Here is an 18,761-nt window from a genome sequence, read left to right as displayed (position 1 = left end):
GCAGGGACCCAACTACTTGGGCCATCATCTGCTGCCTCCCAGGGTGTGCATTAGCAGGAAGCTGCATTAGAAGCGGAGTAGCTAGGGCTCCCACAAAGTACTCTGATGTGGGATGCAGGCATCCCAGGTGGTGTCCCACAAATTATATCCTAATCGTCACAATTGTTGTGCCAAATTTCCACCCCTCAATTAACTTTAAAAAGGCTCTTTACATGAGGCTGGTTTAGGGTTAGCATCTCGCTTCCCAGGCTTCACGTTTTCAATATCCTCATGGGGCATTTGTTAGTCTCTATCACTTAGAAACTCATCCATCTCTCAGCCACTATTCTTTGTTCCCAGATCAGCATGTCAGACTGCTTTTGCAGCCACTTGGGGAGTAAACTAGTGGATAAAAGATCTCTGTGTCTCCCTCTAACTCTGGCTTTCAAGTAAATAAATAAATATATTCTTAAAAATAGGGGGCCAGGGGCCGGCACCGTGGCTCACTTTGGTTGGTCCTCTGCCTATGGCGCCAGCATCCCATCCCATGGTCCCGGTTGCTCCTCTTCCAGTCCAGCTCTCTGCTGGGGCCTGTGAGGGCAGTGGAGGATGGCCCAAGTGCTTGGGCCCTGCACCCGCATGGGAGACCAGGAGGAAGCACCTGGCTCCTGGCTTCGGATTGGTGCAGTGCTGGCGTAGCGGCCATTTGGGGAGTGAATCAATGGAAGGAAGACCTTTCTCTTTGTCTCTCTGTCTATAACTCTGTTGAAATAAATTAAAAAAATAAATAAATAAATAGGGGGCCGAAGCTATGTCGCAGTAGGTTAATTTTCCGCCTCCACGCCAGCATCCCATATGGGCACTGGTTCAAGTCCCAGCTGCTCCTCTTCCAATTCAGCTCTCTGCTATGGCCTGGGAAAGCAGTGGAAGATGGCCCAAGCGTTTGGGACCGTGCACCGCATGGGAGACCTAGAAGAAGCTCCTGGCTCCTGGTTTTGGATTGGCTCAGTTATGGCCGTTACAGCCATTTAGAGCGTGAACCAGCAGATTGAAGACTCTCTGTCTCTCCCTCTCACTGTCTGTAACTCTACCTCTCAAATAAATAAGTAAATAAATAAATAAAATCTTTAAAAACATAATAAAAAATAAGCAGTATAAGTCTGGGGAATGTATTATTAACCTTTTATTTGTCTTTGGTCACACACTAAAAAAATACTATTTGATTTAGCACTCCCAGGGCCTATCTGTACCACTATATTAATTTTCTTCATTGACATAGAATACTGTCTAAAGATAAATGGACTTGGATTTGGAAATCTTAGTCCAAATCCTTGTTCTGTTAGAGTGTAACTTTGGACAAGTCATTTAGCCTCTATGAATCTCGGAGTTTTAATTAAGAATATAGATTAAAATAGAAACAAGGAAGGGCCAGTGTTGTGGCATAGCAAATTAAGCTGCCGCCTGCAATGACAGTATCCCATATGAGTGCTAGTTCAAGTCCCAGTTGCTCCTTTCTGATCCAGCTCCCTGCTAATGCACCTGGGAAAGCAGTGGAAGATGGCCCAAGTTCTTGGGGCTCTGCACCCTCGTGGGAGACCTGGATGAAGTTCCTGGCTCCTGGCTTCAGCCCTGGCTGTTGTGGCCATTTGCAGAGTGAACCAGCAGATGGAAAGTCTCTCTCTCTCTCTCTCTCCTCTCCCTGTAACTCTGTCTTTCAAATAAATAAATCTTTACAAAAAAAAAAAAAAGATATAATAAAATAGAAATAGGGGCTGGTATTGTGAAGCAAACTACCACTTGTAAGGCAGCATTCATTCAAAGTGCTGGTTTGAGTCCTGGCTACTCTGCTTCTGATCCAGCTTCTGGCTAATGTGCTTGGGAAGGCAGCAGAAGATAGCTCAAGTACTTGGACCTCTGCCATCCAAGTGGGAGACTAGGATGGATGGAGTTCCTATCTCCTGGTTTCAGCTTGGTCCATCCCTGGCTGTTGTGGCCATCTGGGAAGTGAAACAGAGGATGGAAAACCTCCTACCCATCCCCATCCCCATCTCTCTATTGTTCTGCCTTTCAAGTAGATAATAATCAAAAAAAAAAAAAAAAAAAAAAAAAAAGAAAAGAAAAGAAAAGAAGAAGAAGAAGAAAAATCAGAAACAAGCCATAAGATTGTTAAATTAGATAGCTGGTCCATAGTGGGCTTTCAGGAGTGCTTAGATGAAACTAGAGTACCAGGACTTGGGCCCAGCACTCTTGGGCATGACTTCAAATATGACCTGATTCAACCTTTGTTCTCTTTGGTATTAAAATACAATGTTCTATCACAAAATGAAATCAGACAAGGGATTTACGGGGGGGGGGGGGGGGGGGATTATCCTACCAGAAAGTCTCATTCTAATGAAATTAGGGCAGGAAAAAGCTTTGCTTTAGTTAGCTGGATTCTGATTCAAACATTTATGAATCATCTATTATATACTAGGTGTTTTCATATTATCAAATGTTTACAGATTTAATCACTCTTTGAGCAAGGTAGGCTATGGAGACAGGAAGCATAATCCTCCCCAAAATTCTGTCATATGAAGACTGTTAAAGCTACTTTGCAAATGAGGACATGGAAGTTCAGAAATGGTAAGTAATTTACTGTAGGTCTCATAATTAGAGTTCAGGTCTTTCAGACTGTAAGGCATACACAGCTATCTCTAATGGATTCTCTAACTCTTTTCACACAATTTCCCTAGAAGGTCCCTTTACTTTCACCTTAGATAAAAGACACATAAAGAACTGCAGGAGAGTACCCAGAGGGAGAGAAGAGCAGGATTCTTATCCTTTTCAGGGTGCTAGCAACCTTAAGGAAATGGAAATGGCATTACCTTCCTAAGAGATAATTAGGCTAAATTCTCTCTGGCTATCAGCGAAGTGAACTCAAGTGACTATCTCCCTCCACTGGTGGCTACTCCAATTCTTGCAGTATCAAATAAATCATTTTTTTTTTCATCTGAAGGAGGGTATTGGGACACATGCATCTCATATTGGAATGCCTACTCTTCTGCTTCTGAGCCAGCTTCCTCCTCTTCTTCTTTTTAAAAATATATTTTTATTTATTTATTTGAAAGGCAGAGAGAGAGAGAGAGAGAGAGAGAGAGAGAGAGAGATCGAGATCTTCTATCCTCTGGCTCACTCTGCAAATGGCCACAATGGCCGGAGCTGGGCCGATCTGAAGCTAGGAGCCAGGAGTTGCTTCTGGGTCTCCCACATGGGTGCAGGGGCCCAAGGACTTGGGCCATTCTCTGCTGATTTCTCAGGTGCATTAGCAGGGAGCTGGTTGGAAGTGGAGCAGCCAGGACTCAAACCGGTGCCCATATGGGATGCTGGCACTGCAGGCAGCGGCTTTACCTGCTATGCCACAGCACCAGCACCAGCTTTCTTCTAATGCATACCCTGGGAGGCAGCAGATGATGGCTCAAGTACCTGGGGCCTTGGCACCTATGTGAGAGATCTGGAGTGGATTCCAGGCTCCTGGAGGCTTTGACCTGGTCCAGCCCAGTCTATTGTGGGCATTTGGAGAATGTACCTAGTTGGATGGAAAACCTCTCTTGGTCATTCAAATAAGATGAAAACAAAAAATTTATTAAATTATTTCAGAGAGAGGGAGAGGGGGAGAGAGAAGAGTTCCTATTTACTAGTTCACTCCTCCAAATGTCTACACTGGCTGAGCCTGGGCCAGGGCAAGAGCTGGGAACTGGGAACACAATGCAGGTCTCCCATGAGGGCAGCAGTGACCCAATTACTTGAGCCAGTATCTGCTGCTTCCCAGAGTCTGCATTTGTGGGAAGCTGGACTCAGGAGCCACAGCTGGGAATACAACCCTGGCACTCTGATGTTGGATGTGTGCTCTTAACTGCTAGGCTAAATGCTTGCTCCCTGCATTACCAATTTAAGTAGCAAAGGGTCCATTTGTTCACAGACAAGGTAGGACTTAAGAGATGGGCACTTCATTTATCAGGGTAGATTAGAGAGAGCAGGCATACAATCTGAAGATGAATGTTACCCTATTCTTGAAACAGCTGGGTGGGAACACATGTTTATAAATCTGGCTTCTTTCTCTGGTATAATCTGCAAACCTTAGCAATAATGAATGAGCTGAAGAGAAGACAGGTCAGACAGAGTGCTGTTAATGCAAGAGGGGAAGAGAAAAAATCCTAATATGGAAAGACAAAACTGAGGATTGTTTAAATGTCAAAGGAAACACATTTTGCTGAAGTAAAATGTGTAACATGCTTCCTACAAGGTTCCGAGTTGAGACAGCTGGAAGAATAAAAGGACAGGAAGGAAAAGCAAAAAATATCAATCAACAGACCTAGTTTCTCTACTAGGGGCTACCTTTAGGGCAGCAAATAGACTGAAGAGAAAAAAAAAAAAAACTGGTCATCTTAGAAAGCTTAATATTTGGGGTGGATAAAGTCGCTGCCTGTGGTGCTGGCATCCCACAAGGGCGCTGATTTGAGTCCTGGCTGTTCCACTTCCTATTCAGCTCCCTGCTAATGCTCATGGGAAAGCAGTGGAGGGTGGCCCTAGTGCTTGGGCCCCTGTACTCACGTGGGAGACCTGGAAGAAGCTTCTGGATTTGGCCTGACCCAGCCCTGGCTCAGCCCTGGCTGTTGTGGCATTCTGGGAGTGAACCTGAGGATGGAAGATAACACTCTATCTCTGTCTCTCTTTCTCTGTAACTCTACTTACTTTTCAAATAAATAAATGAATTTTTTTTTTAAAAAGCTTAATATTTTCCCTGGTATTTACAAAATAAGAAAGGCTCAGCATGTCTGAAGATGATAACACTGCTAAAAATACCACAGTAGTAATGAACAGTGCTTTGTGTCTCACTTGGTGGTTATTTTCATATTTATCAAGAGTCTGATGGACATAATCTCATTAAGCCTGATTAAGTGTTAGAGTACTGACATTGCCCCCTCCAGAGACAATCAGTATCAGCAGAGGAGTAAGTCAGTCTGACTTACACGCTCATGTGGGCTGTGGTCAGGCTCGCTCGGCTGCCAGGACAAGGACGACGCCAAGACAAACCCCACCCGAAGCAGCACTGCTTTGCTTCAGAGGACACTCAAGACATGGAGACGGATCCAAGCGTAACAACGCAGAGTGCATCTTACAGCCAGGCCCCTCTGTTTCACCTTCTCTGCTGGTGTACACCTCCTCTCAGGGAGCAGGTACCTTAATGTGCAGCCTTAGGCTTCCTGAAACAACTCCTTCATTTGGTTCCAGGACACCACACCTGTGGAGTTTTCTTCCCGTTTCTAGTTACTTCTCAGTGTCTTTTGCTGTTGCCACACATGCGGCTGGTGACTCAAACGTCTACCTTTCCCCCAAGTATTTCTCCCCAACTCCAGAGTCACACATCTACTTGCAAACCTGACATTTCCATTTGATGTCTAAACAGAGATCTCAAACTTCAATGACCCAAAACTGAGCTCCTGATACCCAGCTGCTTCTCTCGAAAACAACCTGCTGTAATTTTTCCCTGGCTTAGGTAATAAGATATCCATCCTTCCAGTTGCTCAGATAAAAAAACTTTGGAATTTAACTTGCCTCTTCCCCGACTCTCACGTCCCAAACCGGACATTCTGCAAATCTTGTTGGCTCCACCTTCAAAATACATCTAGATTTTGACCATATCTCTACTACCACACTCCACATGCTCCTGAACTACTGCAATATAAATTCCAATTTGCTTCCATCTGTATCCTTTTCTAACCTGTTCACAGAACAGAAGCCAGAGAGACACTAGTAAAACCCAAGGCATACTCTCATTTCTCTGAACAAAACCTTTTACCTTTTGAACTTGGCACGACATGTATGTATTATCCAAAACCAAAATCAATTATTAGTTTTAGTAACAGTATTTTAATGTTTTGTTTTGTTTTGACAGGCAGAGTGGACAGTGAGAGAGAGACACAGAGAGAAAGGTCTTCCTTTGCCGTTGGTTCACCCTCCAATGGCTGCCGCGGCCGGTGCACTGCAGCCAGCGCACCGCGCTGATCCGATGGCAGGAGCCAGGTACTTCTCCTGGTCTCCCATGGGGTGCAGGGCCCAAGGACTTGGGCCATCCTCCACTGCACTCCCGGGCCACAGCAGAGAGCTGGCCTGGAAGAGGGGCAACCGGGACAGAATCCGGCGCCCCAACTGGGACTAGAACCTGGTGTGCCGGCGCCGCAAGGTGGAGGATTAGCCTAGTGAGCCGCGGCACCGGCCAAGTATTTTAATGTTTTAAAAATGTTTCTTTTAGTAAAGAGTGCAGGCATTATGAAACTTGAAGGGAGGCATACCAGTGGCATGATAAGCACCACTCTGAAACCCTGTCTTTCTCTAATGAGCTGTGTCTCTTTATCCAATTCAGAGTATCAGTGTGACTGTGGTAGTTTAAAAATATGTTTATAAATGCTTTCAGACTCCTCCCTTCAAAAAAGCGAGGCCTAGTTCCCATCCCCTTGAGTATGGACTGCTATTAGCAACTTGCTTCTAACAAAACGTGGCAGAAGTGATGGTGCATGACTTCTGAGACCAAGTAACAAAAGGTATTATTGAGGCTAGCACCATGGTGCAGCGGGTTAAAGCCGCGGCCTGCAGTGCCAGCATCCCACATGGGCGCTGGTTTGAGTCCTGGCTGCTCTACTTCCTATCCAGCTCTCTGCTAATGCTCATGGGAAAGTAGTGGAGGATGGCCCAAGTCCTTGGGCCCCTGCATCCACATGAGAGACCTGGAAGAAGCTCCCAGCTCCTGGCTTCGGATCAGCTCAGCTCTGGCAGTTAGGGTCAACTGGGGAGTGAACCAGCACTCACTCACTCTCTCTTTCTCTCTCTCTCTCTCTCTCTCTCTCTCTGGCTCTACGTCTCTCTGCAACTCTCTCAAATAAATAAAAAATATATCTTTAAAAAATATAAATAAATACAAGGAGTTCGTTTTAAAAAAAGGCATTATTGTGGGTTTCTCCTTGGTTTTTCCCTTGGACAAGCCTGCTGCCACGTTTTGAGGACACTCAGGCAGCCCTGTGGAGAGGTCCATATGGCCAGGAATTGAGGCCTCCTGGCAACAGCAGTGTGTGAACCAACTTAGAAGAGGATCCTCTAGCCTCAAATAAGCTTTCAGATGAACACAGCCAACTGACAGCAACCTGATGGAGAGACCCTGAGACAGACCATCCACCTAAGCCACATGTGAATTCCTGATCTACAGTAACTATGTGAGATAATATTTATTGTTATAGAATATGTGTTCTAGGATAATTTGTTATATAACAACTGATAAACTGGAACAGTATCTGTCTTGTGTGGAAAAAGAATAATTTATTTACTGAGTCTATTACTTGTCAGACTTATTAGTACTGTAAAAAGCACTGAGATCCATTCCTGGGCTGGTAGCAAATATTTATTAAAAGCCAGTTTTGCCGGCGCCGCGGCTCACTGGGCTAATCCTCCGCCTTGTGGTGCCAGCACACAGGGTTCTAGTCCCGGTCAGGGCGCCGGATTCTGTCCCGGTTGCCCCTCTTCCAGGCCAGCTCTCTGCTGTGGCCCGGGAGTGCAGTGGAGGATGGCCCAAGTCCTTGGGCCCTGCACCCCATGGGAGACCAGGAGAAGCACCTGGCTCCTGCCATCCGATCAGCGCGGTGCGCCGGCCGCAGCGCACCGGCCGCGGCGGCCATTGGAGGGTGAACCAACGGCAAAGGAAGACCTTTCTCTCTGTCTCTCTCTCTCTCTCACTGTCCACTCTGCCTGTCAAAAAAAAAAAAAAAAAAAGCCACTTTCGGGGTGGGTGTTGTGGCATAGAGGATTAAGCTGCCACTTGGGACGACCTGCATCCGTGTCAGAATGCCAGTTAGTTTCTCTCTCTCTCTCTCTTGTTTTAAGAAATATATACTTTCTACCCACTCCCCCCTTTTTTTTTTAAAGATTTATTTATTTATTTGAGAGGCACAGTTAAAGACAGAAAGAGAGGTCTTCCATCTACTAGTTCACTTCCCAAATGGCCACAATGGCTGGAGCTGGGCTGATCCAAAGCCACGATCCAGGAACTTCTTCTGGAACTCTCACATGGGTGCAGGGGCCCAAGCACTGGACCATTTTACACTGCTTTTCCAGGCATAGCAGAGAGCTGGATCAAAAAGGAACAGATGGGACATGAGCTGGCGCCCATATGTATGCTTTACTTGCCTTCTCTCTACCACTCAGGATTAAAACTTCACTGACTCAGTCTTTTCCTTTATCCTTCAGTATCCAGATATCATTAACTGTTTCTTCAAGAGAGTCTTAGATGCAGAGATATTGAGCTGGCCATCTTGGCTCCACTGTATCAGTAGTGTGAGCTTCAGAAGTAACCTTCCTTCCTTTGCCTAACTGCCTGATCCCTAAAATTGGAATAGCTATACCTAAGTGACTTTCTCTGAGAATTCAAGGAAATAATGTGTCCAAAGTACTTAGCCCACTGCTTTTACACAAATAATAAATGGCCATCACTAGTGTTACTATTATGTTCTCACTGATACTACCCTAGAACAGACCCTCCCTGCTCTAGATTACACCCACAAGACTGTCTTCAGCTCCACAACTGGCCTTCTTCATTCCTTCTTAGTATCCCAAGATTCTGCTCAACACCATCAGACCGTCCCTGCACAAACACAATACATCTCGCTGCTGCTATCTTTATGCTGGGAGAAAGCTGGGGACTAGCCAGTTCCACTGCTGCTGTCAGTTCTGCCTTCTAGGGATCCATTTGCCAACTGGAATTCTCCTAAGTTACAAGAATTCTGGATCCCAGACAGATTATGTGTAAAGGAGGCAGGAAGCTTTGATATAATCAGTGAGGATTATAGACTGAAAAAGGAAGACGCAGAGCTGGCTTTCTGTAGCATAAGGCTAAGAGCGGGCTACAATGACCATTTTTCCTCTGAAATCTGAGGGACAGGAGTCTTCCTCTCCCTCCCGACAATCACAAAGTCCAAGTCCTAACTCCAGCCTTTAATGCTGTCAATCTAGCCAGTAAGCCATTGTCAGATTAATCAACCTCAAACATGGCTTTCATATATTATTATAATCTGTCATTAAGCCCAGTGCTAAGGGAGATTCAAAACAGAATAGAGTTTCATTCTATTTGGGGAAAGGGGCTGGATGCACATAAAAACACTATAAAAACCAAACCATGTTATGTATTATGGTGTGGCCATGAAGTGTGCTAAGTCAATGAAGAGAGGATTTTGTAAATCTTACAGGGATCTGGGTTGAACCTAATACACATAAGAAAGAGTGAGTCCACGGGATGATGAGAGTTGAGGCTCTGGATCAGAGGGCAGGAAGACCTTGAGAAATTAGTAGCTGATGTTGGGGCAGTGTTAAGATGCCACGTGGGATAACTGCATCCCCTGCTGGAGTGCCTAGGTGAGTCTTGGCTCTGATTCCAGTGCCAGCTTCATGCTAACGCACACCCTGGAAGGCAACAAGTGATAGCTCAAATACTTGGGTCCCTGTCACATGGGAGATCTGGATTGAGCTTTGGGTTCCTGGCTTTGGCCTGGTTCAGCTGTTGAAAGAATTGGGGAGTGAACCAATGGATGGAAATCTTTCTCTGTCTCTGACACCTTGCCTTTCAAATAAATAAAAATTAAAGACGAACAAAAAATGTTTGTTGACTGTCACTGATTGGTGGGTTAATGCATTAAAATAAGTAACTGAAAATAAGAGAAAAACTTCTGACTGGGGCCAGCATTGTGGCACAGCAGGTTAAGCTGCTGCCTACAACACGGGCATCCCATTTGAGTGCCAGTTGAATCCTGGCTTCTCCACTTCTGATCCACATCCCTGCTAATGTACCTGGAAAAACAGTGGAAGATGTGACAAGAATTTTGGGTCCCTACCACCCATGTGGAAGACCCAGATGGAATTTGAGGCTCCTGGCTTTGGTCTGGCCTAGCGCCAGCCACTGTGATCATTTGGGGGAGTGAATCAGTAGATGGAAAATCTCTGTCTTTCCTTCTCTCCTCTGTGACTGTGTCTTTCAAAACAAAATACACACAGACACACATGCACACACACAAATAAAAACAAAAAACAACACTTCTGATTGTGTGCTAGGCTGCTTCTTTTACCATCTCCCAACAGCTGCTGCTCATCCAAGCTGTTTTCTAAATCTGGTAAGAATGAAGAGTCTTGTTTTCAGCTGCCTTTTGTTATCAATTACTTATCTCATTTTAGATAATTCTCATGAGCCTGCCCTCACCAGCCATTCTTTTCTATAAAGTTTTATTTATTTGAAAGGGAAAGAGAGAGAGAGAGAGAGAGAGAAAGAAACAGGGATCTCCCATCTACTGCTTCACTAGCCCAATACCTGCAATAGCCAAGGGTTGGCCAGGCTGAAGCCAGGAGCTCAAAACTCAGTCTGGGTCTTCCACATGAACAGCAGGTACTCAAGGACTCGAGCCATCACCTGCCGTTTCCCTGGGCGTGTAAGTAGCAAGCTGGAATTGGAAACGGAACCAGGGAGCACATGCAGGCATCTGATAAGGGAGGGGGGCATTCAAAGCAGCATCCTTCCTTTTTTTTTTTTTTTTTTTGATAAACAATTATTTATTTGAAAGGCAGAGTGACAGAGAAAGATCTTCCATCTGATGATTCACTCCCCAAATGGCCACAATGCCCTGGGCTGAGCCAGGCCAAAGCCAGGTGCCTGGAACACCAAGCATCCAGGTTTCCCACATGGGTGGCAGGGGCCCAGGTGCTCAGGTCATCATCTGCTGCTTTGTCAGGTGCATTAGCGGAGGGCTTGATCAGGAGAGCAGCCAGGACTCACCTAGTGCTCTAGGTTGGGATGACAGTGTTGCACAATACCGGCTCCCTCAAAGTAGCACCTTCACCACTAAGCCAAATGTCTACCCCCTTATAGCCATTCTTTATGTTTAATGCATACATTTTTCACATATTTCTTATAAAATGTTTATTATGTATATTACTTTGATTTCATATATTTTAATTGACTTATTTAGTATTGTGTTATGGATCTCATTATGTTTTTTAACTTTGCAGTATATTTTTAAGCATTATCCATATTGCTATAGTATATCTAACCTGTAAAAAGTTGTTTGCAATATCTATATCTCTTACTGAATTCCCATCAGTTAGGGGCTATGCGATACACAAAAAGACACGGTCCCAATTACCCCTAGGTATCTTACAGTGCAGTGGAGTAAGAATGCAAAATGAGGACGTGCCATCAGGCAGCAGATAAGGACAAAGCAGAGTCTGGCTGAACGGCCAAGAGAACCATGCTTTGCCAGATCATGACATTGTTCTAAAAAGGATAGGAAGGATGTGAGTCTGTATTTAAATGAAGTTGTGAAACAGTATTTATGTATTTCTAGACTTTCCTCTAGATGGTGCTGAAGCAACCATATTGTCCTCCATAACTCAAGTTTCCTTCAACATTTAAAAGAATAAGAGGTAATTTATGACTCATTAGCAACTTGATGGCTCTGCTATCAACTTTATAGCTCTTTGGCTCCCAGTGTAGGCAAGTGTGAAATTCTGGACATTGCTAACAAATTAAAATCATAGAAAAATGAAAACCCCAGTAGCTTCTCATTCAGTCTACCAAGAGCTACAAATTCTTCTATTTGTATGTGTTTGTGGTGAGACATTGTGGTATAACCAATAAAGCCACTGCCCAAGATGCAAGCATCCCATATGGACGCCGGATTGAATCCTCGCTGCTGTATTTTTTAAAAGATTTATTTATTTGAAAGGCAGACTTACACAGAGACAGAGGCAGAGGCAGAGGTCTTCCATCCTTTGGCTCACTCCCCAGATGGCTACAAAGGCCAGAGCTGAGTCGATCCAAAGCCAGGAGCCAGGACCTTCCTCCAGGTCTTCCATATGGGTGTAGGGACCCAAGGACTTGGGCCACCTTCTACTGCTTTCCCGGCCATCGCCGAGAGCTGGATGGGAAGTAGAGCAGCCAGGACTTGAACTGGCGGCCATATGGGATACCAGCACTGCAGGCAGTGGTTTTACCCGTTATGCCACAGCACCAGCTCCTGCTCTACTTCTGATCTGCTCACTGCTAATGGCCTGGGAAAAGCAACGGAGGATGGCCCAAGTCCTTGGGCCTCTGCTACCCATGTGGGAGATCCAGATGAAGCTCCTGGCTCCTGACTTTGGCCTGGTCCACTGCTGGCCATTGCAGCCATCTGGGGAGTGAACCAGCAGACGATCTAACTCTTTCAAAATAAATAAATAAGTAAATATTCAAAAAAAAAAAAAAAGCAGGGATATTATCACCAGCAATGCTTCCCACTGATAATCTGAAAGATCGCAGGATACACAGGATGCATAACAAATATTCTAATCTGCCTAAGGAAATAAGTTTTTTATTTATTTATTTATTTTCCAAAGGATGCAAGACCTCTCTGTCTCTCTCTCTCTGTCTCTGCCTGTGTAATTCTAGGGCTGGTGTTATGGTGTATCAGATAAAGGTACCACCTGCAATGCTGGCATCCCATATGGGTGCCAGTTCAAGTTCCGGCTGTTCCACTTCTGATCCAACTCCCTGATAATGGCCTAGGAAAACAGCAGAAGATGGCCCAACTACTTGCTTCCCCTGTCACCCATGTGGGAGATCTGGATGAAGCACCTGGCCCCTGGCTTTGGCCTGGCCCAGCCCTGGCTGTTGCAATCATGTGGGGAGTGAACAAGTGGGTGAAAGATCTGTCTCTCTCTTTCAAATATTTAAAAAATCCTAAAAAAAAATCTAATATTTAGGTTTGGCATCATGTAGGAGGTTAAGCCTCTGCCTGTGATGCTGGGATCTCACATGAGCATTGGTGCAAGACCTGGCTGCTCCACTTCCAATCCAGCTCCCTGCCAATGTGCCTGGGAATGCAGCAGCAGATGGCCCAAGTCCTTGGTCCGCTGCACCCACGTGGCAGACCTGAAGAAATTCTAGGCTCCCAGCTTTAGCCTGGCTTAGCTCCAGCTGTTGTGGCCATTTGGGGATGGAACCAGCAGATGAAGAACTGTCCCTCCCTCCCTCCCTCCCTCCCTCTCACTCTGCCTTTTAAAAACAAAAACAAAAACAAATTTAAAAAAAAGTTTACAGGCTGGCATTGAGGCACAGCAGGAGCTTACACCCTGACTTAAGACTTATCAGAGCACAGGTTCAAGTTCTGACTGTTCTCCATTTCCTATCCAGCTCCCTGCTTTGCATCAGGAAAGCCAAATGAAAGCAGCAGAATGTGGCCCAAGTACTTGGGCCCCTGCCACCCATATGGAAACCTGAATGGAGTTCCAGGCTCCTTGATTTGGCCTGGCCTGGCTATTGCATCTATCTGGGGAGTGAAGATCTCTCACTGTCTCGTGTAACTGTGCCTTTCAAATAAATAAATAATCTTAAAAAAAAAAGAAAGGTTCAAAATAAAACTTCTGTTGGACATACTTTATAAAGGCTACCCTTGGATCTGTTATATGAGGCATCTGAACACAGATGGAAGCCTTGGTCTGCATGAAGAGCTCAGAGCTGGAGGCTCTGTCTAGAAAGAGTCCCAATGTGCAGTCTGCACAGGCTTGTCGTACCTTAGGTAACATGGCATAATGACAGAAAAATATAAACTGGACTCTAAGGTTTCATGTTGTGAGTTTTTATTTTTTTTTTTAAAGATTCATTTATTTACTTTAAAGGCAAAGTGACAGAGAGAGAGAGGGATGGAGGGAAAGAAGGAGAGAGAGTGATTTGCCATCGTTGGTTCATTCCCCCAGATGGCCCCAACAGCCAGGGCTGGGCCAGCCCAAAGCTGAGTCTCCCACATGGGTGGTTAGAGCCCAAGTACATAGGCCATCTTCCTCTGCCTTCCCAAATGCATTGCAGGGAACTGGATCAGAAGGGGAGCAGCAGGACTTGGACTAGTGCTCCAAAATGAGATGTCAGTGTCACAAGTGGTGGCTTAACTGGCTGTGCCAGAATGCTGTCCACTATGAGCTGTTTTTGTTTTTAAATTGAAAAATAATCGAATTTCTGTTACACAGACAGTTGGGGATAGTGGGGACAGTGGTGGTTAATGAGATGGTAAAATTAGAGAGTTAATACATAACAAGTAAAGAGAAACAAAACAGCTTCGACTTCCTCCACAAAACTACAGCACCCACGACATCCTGCTGACCAGGCCTTCTCCATCAGCTATCACTGCCACAGCAACTTCCAAACCTGTGGTCGCCTCGTGTCTGTCAGCGACACTTTCTTCTTGGAAAACACTTGACAGCTCCCATCACAACCTTTCCCTCCAATGCTGAGGAACCCCTACACTGAACAGGAATGGAGTGATGGCTTGCTGCTCTTTCATAATCCTTTATAGTAGCAGGCAATGTCCTGTTTTCTTTGTTAAGATGAAAATGAACAGAGCTCTATAATGTAGCCAAAAGTGATCTCTTTGGGTTCTCAATTGCAACATCTTCTGATCGTATCATTAACAGGCCTCTTAGGATACACTCATTGGTGGTACTATTTGCCCATGTTTAAAGATGTCTTTGTTATGGGGTCAGCACTGTGGTACAGCAGGCTAAAGCCCTGGCCTGCAGCACCAGTATGCCATATGGACGCCAGTTCGAGTCTCAGCTGCTCCACTTCCGATCCAGCTCCCTGCTAATGTGCCTAGGAAAGCAGTGAAGGATGGTCCTGTACCCACATGGGAGACCCAGAAGAAGCTCTTGGCTCCTAGTTTTGGATCAGCTCAGCTCCGGCCATTGCAGCCATTTGGATAGTGAACCAGTAGATGGAAGATCTTTCTCTCTCTGTAACTATCTTTCCAAAAAAAAAAAAAAAAGTCTTGGTTATAAAATTTCCTGGAAATGATCTCCCATATACAAAACAAATGTGAAAAACCACATCTCAAAGCTCTCTATTTGGTATAAAATGGCCAAAATGTGACAAGGTATAATTTCTTTTAATTTAACCTATTTTAAAACTAAGGTGGGGGGGTGCCTAATGGCATAGCAGGTTAAGCCGCTGCTTGCAATGCTAGAATCCCATATGGGTGACTGTTCATGTCCCAGCTGCTCCACTTCCAATCCAGCTCCCTGTTGATGATCTGGGAAGGCAGTGGACGATGGCCCAGGTACTTTGGGCTCCTGTACCAGTGCAGGAGACACAGAGGAAGCTCTTGTCTCATGGCTTCGGCCTGGCCCAGCCCTAGCCATTGCAGACATTTAAGGAAAGAACCAGCGGATGGAAGCCCTCCCCTCTCTGTAACAACTCTGCTTTTCAAATAAATAAATCTTTTTTTTAAAAAAAGTTAATAAAACTAGTGTTAGGCAATGTCTTTTAACCTAGTGAAAAAATCCACCTTTTTCTTTGTAATTTCTTCCATTACTTTTATGCTTAGACAGCATTTTCTGTTTTAGAAATCAAGATGTTGTGGCTAGCATTGTGGCACAGTGGATAGGCTGCCACCTGTGTCAGTGGAATTCCATATGGGCACTGATTTGAGTTCTGTCTGCTGCACTTCTGATCCAGTTCTCTGCTAATATGCCTGGGAAGGCAGCTGAAGACGGTCCAGATACTTGGGCTCTGTACCCACATGGGAAGCCTGGAGGGAGTTTCAGGCTACTGGCTTTTACTTGGCCCAGCCAGGCTGTTGTAGCCTTCTCGGGAGTGAACTAGCAGATAGATGGTCTCTTTCTCTCTTTTTCCTTCTTTCTCTATCACTCTGCCTTTCAAATAAATAAAATAAACCTTTTTTTTTAAAAAAAGGAATCAAGATATTCACTTGTATATTATCTTATATGAATGACTTTTCTTTTAATAAATCTTAAATATTTGTGTATGTATGTATATCTACATATACATATTTATAGAAAAATAGTTTGAGGTGGGTGTCTAAATTAATTTTCCTCCCCTCACAGAGGGTTTCCTCTGTTACTAAAAATTCCTTCCCACTTCCATTGGTTTGTCTATGAATTAGGCCATGTTCCTGGAATGCTTGGATGGTTCTACTATGCTCGTACTAAACGGTATTTTTATAGTTTTATATCAGTTTTCAATAAATGATGACACATTCTCCTCTTACTCCCCAACATGTATAATGAATGCTAAATAAATAGGCCATTTTACAAACAAGTTAGTTCTTCTCTTAGATGAGGGTGCAAACTCTACAAAGTTTTTCTCAATGTTTTACAGCCTCCTTTTTCAATATTTTTGATGTTTCACTCAAGTTAGAACAATTCAATGTTTCTTCAAACTTCATCTAGAGAATGACAGTGACTGTCATTCAGATTTAGATTTTTCTAAAAAAAGGAATCGGTATTTCTTTTTAAAAGATTTATTCATTTATTTGAAAGGTAGAGTTACAGAGAAGCAGAAAGAGAGAGAGAGGTTGTCCTTCCGCTGATTCACTCCCCAAATGGCCACAACAGCTGGAGCTTGGCTAATCCGAAGCTAAGAGCCAGCGGCATCCTCTGGGTCTCCCATGTGGGTGCAGGGGCCCAAGGACTTGGGGCATCTTCCACTGCTTTCCTAGCCCATAGCAGAGAGCTGGATCTGAAGTGAAGCAGCCGGACCTCGAACTGGCGCCCATATGGGATGCTGGCACTGCAGATGGCAGCTTTACCAGGTACGCCACAGCACCGGACCTCGTCATAGATATTTTATGTCATACTAAAAATAAATGCCTGAACCTGTCCAACCAAAGCTGTAGTCAGTTCACATTCTTGACTTTTATTCACATACTGCTAAATTTAAATTTACTGCAGATTTTGCAATTAGCTTCCATCTTCCTCCTCTACCTATGAACTGTTAGAAGCATCCCAGACTGTAACTACTTTCACATGCCTAATCTGGCCACTTAATTAAGATTCGGACTGCAATAAAATCCCACTAAAGCTGTGGAAGACGTTTCCTAAATCCTAATGATACAAAAAGCAAAGATGCTCAGTCCCAAATACAATCAGTTATTATTATTATTTTTGGTGATGGTAGTAGAGACAAATTTCTGATAACAGATAATTTTTTAAAAGATTTATTTATTTAAAGGTAGAGTTAGAGACAAAAAGGGAGAGACAGAAAGAGACAGAGAGTTCTTCTACCAACTGGACTATCTCCCCAAATGGCCACAATGGCTGGGGTTGGGCCAGCAGCCTGAATTCCATCTGGGTCTCCCATGTGGGTGCAGGGTCCCAAGCACATGAGCCATCTTCTGCTGCTTTCCCAGGCGCATTATCATAGAGCTGGATAGAAAGTGCAGCAGCTGGGATATGAACTGGCACCCATATGGGATGTCAGCATCCAGGAGGCAGCTTAACTACAACGCCACAAAGCCAGTCCCAACAGTTACTGTTTATTGTGCTGTAGGATCTTCCATATATTAGCTCATATTTAATACTCTCAATAACCTCCAAAATAGTATTAGCATTCCCAACTTACAGAAGAGGAAACAGACACTGAGTAATTTGCTCCAATATCCTACAGCTAAATAGGATGCCACACAGATCTGAATCCTAGTCAGTCTGAATCTGAACTAAAGCTCAAGGAGGAGCTCACATTTCCAGGTGTAAAACACTAAATGATCTATGTACTGTACTTGAGAAAAAAAACTGTGCACTACAGTCAAAGACATCAACACCTGCAGGTTTATTTTTGGCTGAGGAATGAGTTCTGATTTTATGTCTGACCTTTCTTTACCAGAAGAGAAACTGAAGCAGCAAAAAAGCTGCATGCTTATGGCAAAGGCAAAGACGGCAGATGATGCAAGAAGGAAAAAAAGTCGAAGGAAAAAAAAGGCAGCAAGAGTGTATAAAGAGGAAAATAATTAGGCACAAAAACTCAAGATTCCCAAGTTGTAAAGTTATTATCAAATACCTAATGTGCTCCCTTTGTGTGTGAGGTACTTTATTGATGATAGAAGAAACAAAGCTCAGTTCTTTAAGATGGAAGATGTCAGAAGTCTATTCTTAAGGGGCCGGCACTGTGGCATAGCAGGTAAAGCTGCCGCCGTCGGCACTGGCATCCCATACGGGCACCAGTTTGAGTCCTGGCTGCTCCATTTCCAATCCAGCTCTCTGCTACGGCTGGGAAAGCAGCGGAAGATGGCCCAAGTCCTTGGGCCCCTGCACCCGCATGGGAGACCCAGAGGAAGCTGCTGGCTCTTAGCTTCGGATTGGCGCAGCTCTGGCCGTTGCGGCCAATTGGGGAGTGAACCAGCGGAAGGACAACCTCTCCTTCTCTCTGTGTAACTGGCTTTCAAATAAATAAATAAATCTTTAAAAAAGAGGTCTTCCTTCCATTGGTTCACTCCCCAATTGGCCACAATGGCTGGAGCTGGGCTGATCCAAAGCCAAGAGCCAGGAGCTTCTTCGGGGTCTCCCACACGGATGCTTTCCCAGGTCATCAGCAAGAAGCTAGAATAGAGCAGCCGGGATTTAAACCAGTGCCCATATGGGATGCCAGCACTGCAGGTATATGCTTAACTTACTGGGCCACAGTGCCAACCCCAGAAGTGTATTTTTAAAGATCATTTAAAAAAAAAAAAAAAGGACATAATGATTGATCAATATTCACAGAATACTGTATTTGAAATGTTATAGGATACTACTTAATGTTATGGGAAAACTTTCATGGCATATTCATTTAAAAAAAAAGATTATAAAATATACAGAAAACAAAAACAGAACAACAGGGGTCAGCCGCCACACTGAGGTAAGCCGCTGCTGCTGCTGCTGCACCATGTTCACATATCCTAACAGATTCGAGT

The 18,761-nt window shown here is 44.5% G+C and overlaps 1 protein-coding gene across 6 annotated transcripts in view; it reads right to left on the bottom strand.

Moving 5' to 3' along the window:
* ZNF609 (zinc finger protein 609) overlaps nucleotides 1-18,761 on the bottom strand; it is a 224,996-nt gene that overhangs the window by 25,163 nt on the left and 181,072 nt on the right. The window lies entirely within an intron of this gene.

This window comes from Oryctolagus cuniculus, chromosome 12, assembly GCF_051225735.1.
Source record: "Oryctolagus cuniculus isolate XC-2025 breed Fujian yellow rabbit chromosome 12, ASM5122573v1, whole genome shotgun sequence".
In the NCBI taxonomy this organism is placed as follows: Eukaryota; Metazoa; Chordata; class Mammalia; order Lagomorpha; family Leporidae; genus Oryctolagus; species Oryctolagus cuniculus.
Note: the sequence above shows the minus strand (reverse complement) of the source record. Positions and strands in the feature narration are given on the sequence as shown.